Source organism: Schistocerca serialis, chromosome 8, assembly GCF_023864345.2.
Source record: "Schistocerca serialis cubense isolate TAMUIC-IGC-003099 chromosome 8, iqSchSeri2.2, whole genome shotgun sequence".
NCBI lineage: Eukaryota > Metazoa > Arthropoda > Insecta > Orthoptera > Acrididae > Schistocerca > Schistocerca serialis.
The window spans coordinates 243,930,478-243,939,792 of NC_064645.1; the positions used below are offsets into that span (position 1 = coordinate 243,930,478).

Sequence of the window (9,315 nt, forward strand, 5' to 3'; positions counted from 1 at the left end):
CCTTGAATCCTGTTTTCTTAGAACTCATAATTTCGGCTACACCTCTTCCATGGCTGTCTGCTAGAATAAGGATTTCATGTCTATTTTCCAACGTGAGTTTTTTGTTTTGTTTACAAATAGCAGGCCGATTTGTTTTGTTTTGTGAGCACAATTTAGCGTTGATCACAGAACTGTCCGTGTGGATGATGGTACAATTTGATTGTTCTTTCTCCTCTGTGCTATTTTCAAGCACACTAAACCTATTACTTAGTTTTAAAGTAAGTCCCGCTGTTTTTGTTTTTGGTCGTGTGCTGCTTATTTGACTGGTATTTGAGACCTCTTGTAGGCTAGATTTTGAGGAATTTCTCACACTTATTACCAAGTTTTCAAGCGTTTTTGCGTATTTTATAATATAATCGAGTTCTTTCCTAAGTTCGCTCTCTACATTCACTTGCAAACCTGCCCTGTGCATTTCACTGGCAATGTCCCGCCCGTTGCACTCTATACCGCAGTCGCACTTATTTAGAACTTCCGATCGTGAGAAACAATGGGTATGGCACCACTTGTGATTGAACGCACAGATTCTTAATCCATTTAACACAATTTTATGGCATATGGTACACTTCACTGACGAAATACGATCACAAATTACCGAGCGATTTGAAACTACGTGTAAACTCGCCGCCATCTTTAATTAATTCACAAATTAATTCACACTGACAATAAAGAATACATATTTTATGCAAGGATTTTTCTTTGTTTAGTAATTACAGTCAGATCTAATGAAATTAACTCGGTTTACATGTATAAGACAGTGAAATAACTCTTATGCACTCTGTTTACACACAGAGTGCTACTAGTTAGTTGTTTACTGCTTTTCTCAGCTGACGAACATCGTATGTCACTTCAGGGCAGTCCATACTTCTGAAGAACTTGCCAAGATGAGTTCTTTTGATGTTAACATAAAGACGGATTGGTCTGCACTGCCACACAATCTATTGTTGCAGTGGTATATACAATGATAACCAGTTTCATTCAAACTTGAAGTACTTTCAGATCTTTTAAATGAAGTAAAAGTATCAGTTATATAAGATCAAATATGCTATATGATAAATATAGTAGTGTATTTTCAGGCAGTCATGCAACCAGAAAGCTCTTGAAGTGAACTTGGCTGAGGTCAATAGCAACTGGTGAGTAAAATTAGATCTACTTCTAATGTTCTCCTTGCCTCACCCATCAGGCATTATTTTGCTTCCAAGGTAACAAATGGTTCAAATGGCTGTAAGCACTAAGGGACTCAACATTGGAGGTCATCAGTCCCCTAGACTTAGAACTACGTAAACCTAACTAACCTAAGGACGTCACACACATCCATGCATCAGGCAGGATTCAAACCTGCGACCGTAGCAGCCGTGTGGTTCCGGACTGAAGTACCTAGAACTGCTCGGCCACAGCAGCTGGCCCAAGGTAACAGAATTCCTTCACTTTGTCTAATACATGGTCCTGAATTTTGATGTTACATTGGTTGATAAAACTCATTTCTGGTGCTGTTCAATACTTTTTTGGTGCTGTACAATACTTTCAACATTCTTTAGTTTACTTCCAATCCATATTCTGTGATCATCAGACTATTCATTAGATATAATTGGTCCTGTAAATCTTCACAGAGGATGATTTTAGATGCTACAGTACCAGTGATTTGGTTTCTTTGCCCAGCCTGAGTATCAATTTGAAGGAGAGACTCAGGCTTCGTAGCATGGTCACAGTCCGATCACTTGGAGGGTCCTGCCACCGTGGGCATGTCATATGGGCCTGTCCCCTGACACAAGCATACCAGTAAATACTGTGGCTCCACATTTTGCCCTAAGTTTCTTGCAATTCTCTGAAGCCTTTGATATGCACCATTGTATATACACATAAAATATGCTAGCAACAAGACACAGTCAATCCCTTCTCTGTACAAAAGCAATGGAATTACTAAGCACAGAATACTAAACCAGAGTTACTAAATACAGCCTTCCAAAATTCCTTCACCAAAGAAGTCAAAGTAAATATTCCAGAATTCAAAACCAGAACAATTGCCAACATGAGTAACTTAGAAATAGATATCCTCGGAGCAGTGAAGCAACATAAATCACTTAATAAAATTAAGTCTTCTGGTCCAGATTGCTTACCAATCAGTTTCCTTTCAGAGTATGCTGATGCAGTAACTCCATACTTAACAATCATATACAACTGCTCACTCACTCAATGAAAGATCCACACCTAAAGACTGGAAAGCTGCACAGATCACTCCAATATTTAAGAAAGGCAATATGAGTAACCCACTAAATTACAGGCCCATATCATTAATGTCGATATGCAGCATGATCTTGGAACATATATTTATTCGTACAGTATGAATTACCTTGAAGAGAATGGTCTATTGATCTGTAGTCAGCAGGGATTTAGAAAGTCATTGTTGTGATTGAGTGCTGTCGCCAAGCAAACTGATTCCGTATTTCTAGGTTTCCAGACCCCTTTTGACACCATACCTCACAATTGGCTTGTAATCATATTGTGTGCTTATGGAATATCATCTCAGTTTTATGACTGCAAAGAGGTCACAGTTCATAGTAACTGACAGAAAGTCGTCGAGCAAAACAGAAATGATCTGGTGTTTCCCAAACTAGTGTTGTAGAACTTCTGCTGTTCCTAATCTTTGTAAACAATTTAGAAGAAAATCTGAACAGGTGTCTTACGTTGTTTGCATATGATGTTGTCTACTGTGTAGTTAAGTCATCAGAAGAAGATAAAAACCAATTGCAAAATGATTTAGATAAGATATCTATATGGTGCAAAAACTGGCAATTGGCCCTAAATAGTGAAAGGTGTGAGGTCATCCACATGAGAGTTAAAAGGGATCCATTAAACTTCAGTTACATGATAAACCAATCAAATCTGAAGGCCATAAATTCAACTAACTAGCTAAGAATTACAATTACGAACAACTCAAATTGGGAAGAACACATAGAAAATGTTGTGCAAAAGTAAACCAAAGACCGTTTTATTGGCAGAACACTTATAAGATGCAACAGATATGCTACAAAGACTGCCTACACTAAGCTTCTTCATCCTCTTTTGGAGTACTGCAGCACAATGTGGGATCCTTACCAAATAGGACTAACAGAGTACACTGAGAAAGTTCAAAGGAGAACAGCACATTTTTTATTATACACAAATAGGGGAGAGCGTGTCATGGACATGATACAAGATTTGGGATGGAAATAATTAAAACACAGATGTTTTTCATTGTAGTGAAATCTTCTCCAAAAATTTGAATCACCAACTGTTTCCTCTGAATGTGAAAAATATTTTGTTGATGCCCACCTACATAGGGAGAAACGATTGTCAGAATAAAATAAGGGAAATTAAACATCGCACAGAAAGATATAGGTGTTCCTTCTTTCTGTGCGCTATTTGAGATTGGAATAATAGAGAATTAGTGTGAAGGTGGTTCAATGAACCCTCTACCAGGCACTTAAGTGTGATTTGTAGATGTAAATGCTGATTGATAGTAGAGTGACTGACACTGCCTTTGAATCATTCCCTGGACTCTTTTACTCATGATTTTGATGACTTCTACTACTCTCTGGTCTTTGCTTTGGCCTAGCCATTCACTTTGTGAGGTCTGCCATCATCTACCACAGTAACCATTAGTGAAAGCTATCATAAACTTTGTACTACCTACACAGGGTAGGACAGAAAGATAGTAATGCCAACAACAAATCTTATTGAAATCCTTTCACCTTGAATTTTAATCCACTTCTGAAATTTTTTCCTGTCATTCATTGTTTCTTTGATGTACAGGCTGGCCAGTAGAGGTGGAAGACTGAAAAACTGCCTTGTATATTTGAAATCTGTATACTTCTGTATTTGTCTGTCTTTGCCTATAGCATATACTTCTTTTTATTTTTGAGGTGTTTCGAGACATTGCTCCACTTTACTTTGACATGCTTTTTCTAGGTCAACAAAAACTGTGAAACAATCTTGATTTTTGTTCAGTCATGCTTTGTTATCAAGTGTAACGTCAATACTACCTTATGGTACCCTCATCTGTCCTACAGATCATCCACTTGGATGCTATCACTTTCAAGCTGCAGGATGTGCCTCTGCACATAATACGATGCATGTGGTTTATAGAAGATGGATCTCCAGCAACACACTGTTTGAGACGCAATGAATATGTACTATGGCAGATGGATAGATGGGCAGCACTGGTTCCAATGACCTGCACATTAACTTTGAATTACTACTATTGGGGTCATCTAAAATACGCTGATTAATGTAGAATAGTGAAATTTTGAGAATACATTTGTCTAGGTGACAGATGGAAGATCACAGGTTAATGTTAGTGTGAGATAAGTCACTGAAAATATGAAATGCTGGTACATTAATAACCAGTGTAATGGACAGAATGTTGAATGCAAGCATACAAATGTGCATGCACTGTATTGAACAGGTGCCAGAAGTCAATTTGTCTGATGATGTCCCATATGTGCTCGAATGGACACAGATCTGGTGATTGAAAGCAACATGTGAACATTTTGGAGAACATGTTGCAGCTTTATCCTGTTAGAAGACACCCCTGGAGTATTAGAAGACACCCCCCTGGAATACAGTTCATGAATGGCAGCACAACAGATCAAATCACCATATTGATGTACAAATATGCGATCATGGTGCATGGGATAGCCAAGAGTGCTCCTGTTGTCCTATGAAATTGCACCTCAGACCATAACTCCAGATGTAGGTCCAGTGTATCTAGCATGCAGACAGGTTGGTTGCATGCCATCAACTGGCCTCCTCCTAACCATTCCACACCGAGACAGAACCAAGTTTTATCAGAAAACACAACAGACCTCCACGCTGCACTCTAATTAGCTCTCACTTGCCACTACTAAAGTCACAAATGGCGGTGGTTTGGGGTCAGTGAAATGCACGCTACAGTGCGTCTAGAGAGGTGTTCTTGAATTAACCAGTTTGTTACACTTCATTGTGTCACTGTGGTGCCAACTGCTGTTCAAATTGCTGCTGCAGATGCAGTGTGATGCACTGGATCCATACACTGAATGTGATGGTCTTCCCTCTCTGTAGCAACATGTGGCTGTTGGGAGCCCAGACTTCTTCTGACTGTACATTCTTGTGACCACCACTCCAGACAATCCTGTACAGTGGCTACCGGTACATTCCTGCCAGGACTTTCTGCAATACTGCAGAAAGAACACCTGACTTCTTGTAGCTCTAGTACATGATATCATTCAAACTCAGTGAGGTACTGATAATAGTGTCTTTGTTCCCTTACAGGCATTCTTGATCAACATCTACTCACCCTGTCCATTCTCAGAGGTAACTAATGCTAGTGACTGTTACAGCTTGTATTTAAAACAAACTTGATTTATATACTCATAGTGGCACTACTGGCACAACTCTTGTGCGACTGGTGCAAAATTTTAATAGACGTCATCTTTCAGATGATGCCTACCAGTTTTCACTTATGCGCAATACTCCTTCTTGGGGATGCAATTTTCTTTTCTGTCACTGTGTTTGTTGATGCAGTGCATATTTGTAATAAAATTTGTAATAACTCAGTGTATCATGGAAGCCTGCAAAATCATTCAACACCATCTAGGGGTGTCTCAAAGAATGCAACAACTCATGAACTTACAAATGTAGGCTATGCGGGTATAAAAACAAGTGGAGGACATTTTGAACATGTGTCATAGGTTTCTGACTTGATTACTTCGTAACAACTTCTTCTTCCATTGGTAACTCAATAAAGAAAGCCTTTTCTAACATATGCCTGGTGGGTTCTCTACAAAACATACAGAAACCAGAATGCAGTTATAAGAGTCTAGGGGCACGAAAAGCAGGCAGCAACTGACAAGGGAGTGAGACACTTGTGTAGCCTGTCTCACGTGTTATTCAATCTATGTTAGCAAGCAGTAAAAGAATACCAAGAGAAGTTTGGAAGGAGAAATAAAAACTTTACAGTTTGCCAATGACGTACATTCGTCAGAGATGGAAAAGCACTTGGGAGATCAGTTGAACAGAATGGTTAGCGAGTAGAAAAGAGATTATAAGATGAACATCAGAAAATGTAAAGCATCGGTAATGTAGTGTAGTCAAATTAAATCGGGTGATTCTGAGGGAATTAAGAAATGAGATACTTGAATTGGTAGAGGAATTCTGCTTTGTGGGGAACACAAGTCAATAGAATATAAAATGCAGACACGCAATAGCAAGAAAAACGTTTCTGATGAAGAGAAACTTTAACATAAAATAAAAATTTAAGTGTTACAAAGTCTTTTTTGGAAGTAGACATCTGGAGTGTAGCATTGTACAGAAGTGATACATGGATGATTAACAGTGCAAGCAAAAAGACAATACAAGCTTTTGAAATGTGGTGTGCCGACAGAATGCCAACGGACAATCCAGATAACTGAATATGAATTTAAGAGAAAATAAATTTATGGCACAACTTGACTAAAAGATGGGGTTGGTCGATTTGACAAGTGCTGAGCCATCAAGGAATAGTTAATTTGGTAACTGAATAAAGTGTGAGGGGTATGATTAATGGAACCAAGGCTGACTATAATAAGCACATTCAAGAGGACGTAGGTTGCAACAACTATGCAGAGATGTAGAGAGTTGCACAGGGTAGACTAATATGGACAGCTGCTTCAAACCAATCTTCAGACGGAAGTCCACAACAAGCATATGTTTATATGGACGTTTTTAGGTGCTTTGGTCTAAGTGGTCCTCTGCCTTCCCCCACCCTCCCACAGCAGTAAAATTTTTACTAATGCATACTGAAGTGAAAAAAGTCATGAGATAACTCCTAATATCATGTCGGACCTCCTTTTGCCTGGAAAAGTGCAACAACTGGACATGGCATGGACCCAACAAGTCATTGGAAGTCGTCTGCAGAAATATTGAGCCATACTGACTATATATCACCATCTATAATTGTGTACGTGTTGCAGGTGCAGGATTTTGTGCAGTAACTGCCTCTTGATTATGTCCCACAAATGTTTGATAGGATTTATGTCAGCTGATCTGGGTGCCAAATCTTTCATTTGAATTGTCCAAAATGTTCTTCAAATCAATCATGAACATTCATGGCCCGGTGACATGGCACATGGTCATCCATAAAAATTCCACATTGTTTTGAAACATGAAGTCCACAAATGTCTGCCATTGGTATCTATGTAGGTGAACATAACCATTTCCAGTCAGTGACCCATATAAACACAGTCCTCATCATTATGGAGCCACCACCAGCTTGCACAGTGCCTTGTCAAAAACTGGGTCCATGGCTTCAGGGGGTTGGCACCACATTGAAACTCTACCATCAGCTCTTACCAACTGAAATCATGACTCATCTGACCAGATCACAGTTTTGCAGTTATCTAGGGTCCAACCGATATGGTCACAAGCCCAGGAGAGACACTAGAGGTGATGTCGTGCATTTAGCAAAGGCACTCACGGCGGTTGTCTGCTGCCACAGCCCTTTAATGCCAAATTTCACTGCACTGTCCTAGTGGGTACATTTGTCGTACATCCCACCCACATTGATTTCTACAGTTATTTCTTGCAGTGTTGCTTGTCTGTTAGCACTGACAACTCTGAGAAAATACTGCTGCTTCTGGTCATTAAGTGAACTGCATTGCCCATGGTGAGAGGTAGTGCCTGAAATGTGGTACTCTCAGCACACTCTTGACACTGTGGATCTCAAATACTGAATTCCATAACATTTTCTGAAATGGAACGTTCCACGCATGTACCTCCAGCTACCACTCCAGGTTCAAAGTCTGATAATTCCCGTGGTGTGGCCGTAACCATGTTGGAAACCTTTTCACATGAATCACTTGAGTACAAACAGCTTTGCCAATGCACTACTCTTTTATACCTTGTATGGACGTTTTTAGGTGCTTTGGTCTAAGTGGTCCTCTGCCTTCCCCCACCCTCCCACAGCAGTAAAATTTTTACTAATGCATACTGAAGTGAAAAAAGTCATGAGATAACTCCTAATATCATGTCGGACCTCCTTTTGCCTGGAAAAGTGCAACAACTGGACATGGCATGGACCCAACAAGTCATTGGAAGTCGTCTGCAGAAATATTGAGCCATACTGACTATATATCACCATCTATAATTGTGTACGTGTTGCAGGTGCAGGATTTTGTGCAGTAACTGCCTCTTGATTATGTCCCACAAATGTTTGATAGGATTTATGTCAGCTGATCTGGGTGCCAAATCTTTCATTTGAATTGTCCAAAATGTTCTTCAAATCAATCATGAACATTCATGGCCCGGTGACATGGCACATGGTCATCCATAAAAATTCCACATTGTTTTGAAACATGAAGTCCACAAATGTCTGCCATTGGTATCTATGTAGGTGAACATAACCATTTCCAGTCAGTGACCCATATAAACACAGTCCTCATCATTATGGAGCCACCACCAGCTTGCACAGTGCCTTGTCAAAAACTGGGTCCATGGCTTCAGGGGGTTGGCACCACATTGAAACTCTACCATCAGCTCTTACCAACTGAAATCATGACTCATCTGACCAGATCACAGTTTTGCAGTTATCTAGGGTCCAACCGATATGGTCACAAGCCCAGGAGAGACACTAGAGGTGATGTCGTGCATTTAGCAAAGGCACTCACGGCGGTTGTCTGCTGCCACAGCCCTTTAATGCCAAATTTCACTGCACTGTCCGAGTGGGTACATTTGTCGTACATCCCACCCACATTGATTTCTACAGTTATTTCTTGCAGTGTTGCTTGTCTGTTAGCACTGACAACTCTGAGAAAATACTGCTGCTTCTGGTCATTAAGTGAACTGCATTGCCCATGGTGAGAGGTAGTGCCTGAAATGTGGTACTCTCAGCACACTCTTGACACTGTGGATCTCAAATACTGAATTCCATAACATTTTCTGAAATGGAACGTTCCACGCATGTACCTCCAGCTACCACTCCAGGTTCAAAGTCTGATAATTCCCGTGGTGTGGCCGTAACCATGTTGGAAACCTTTTCACATGAATCACTTGAGTACAAACAGCTTTGCCAATGCACTACTCTTTTATACCTTGTATTTTAGATATTATTGCCATCTGTATGTATCCATATTACTATACCATAACTTCTGTCATTTAAGTGTGTACTGAAAGATTACTATAAGGTAAGTCATCCATCTCACACTATATTTTAATGTGAAAATTTTGAGTTATATCTTATTATGTAACTGAAAGACAAACCAGCAGGTCAGTGTATACATTTAAATA

At 39.8% G+C, this 9,315-nt stretch overlaps 1 long non-coding RNA gene across 1 annotated transcript; it reads left to right on the top strand.

Moving 5' to 3' along the window:
- The first annotated feature begins 901 nt into the window (after nt 1–901).
- Nucleotides 902–1,435, top strand: LOC126416069 (uncharacterized). The gene is made up of 3 exons (XR_007575408.1): nt 902–988; nt 1,113–1,169; nt 1,239–1,435. It is a non-coding gene; the product is annotated as an uncharacterized LOC126416069 (long non-coding RNA).
- Nucleotides 1,436–9,315: the final 7,880 nt, after the last annotated feature.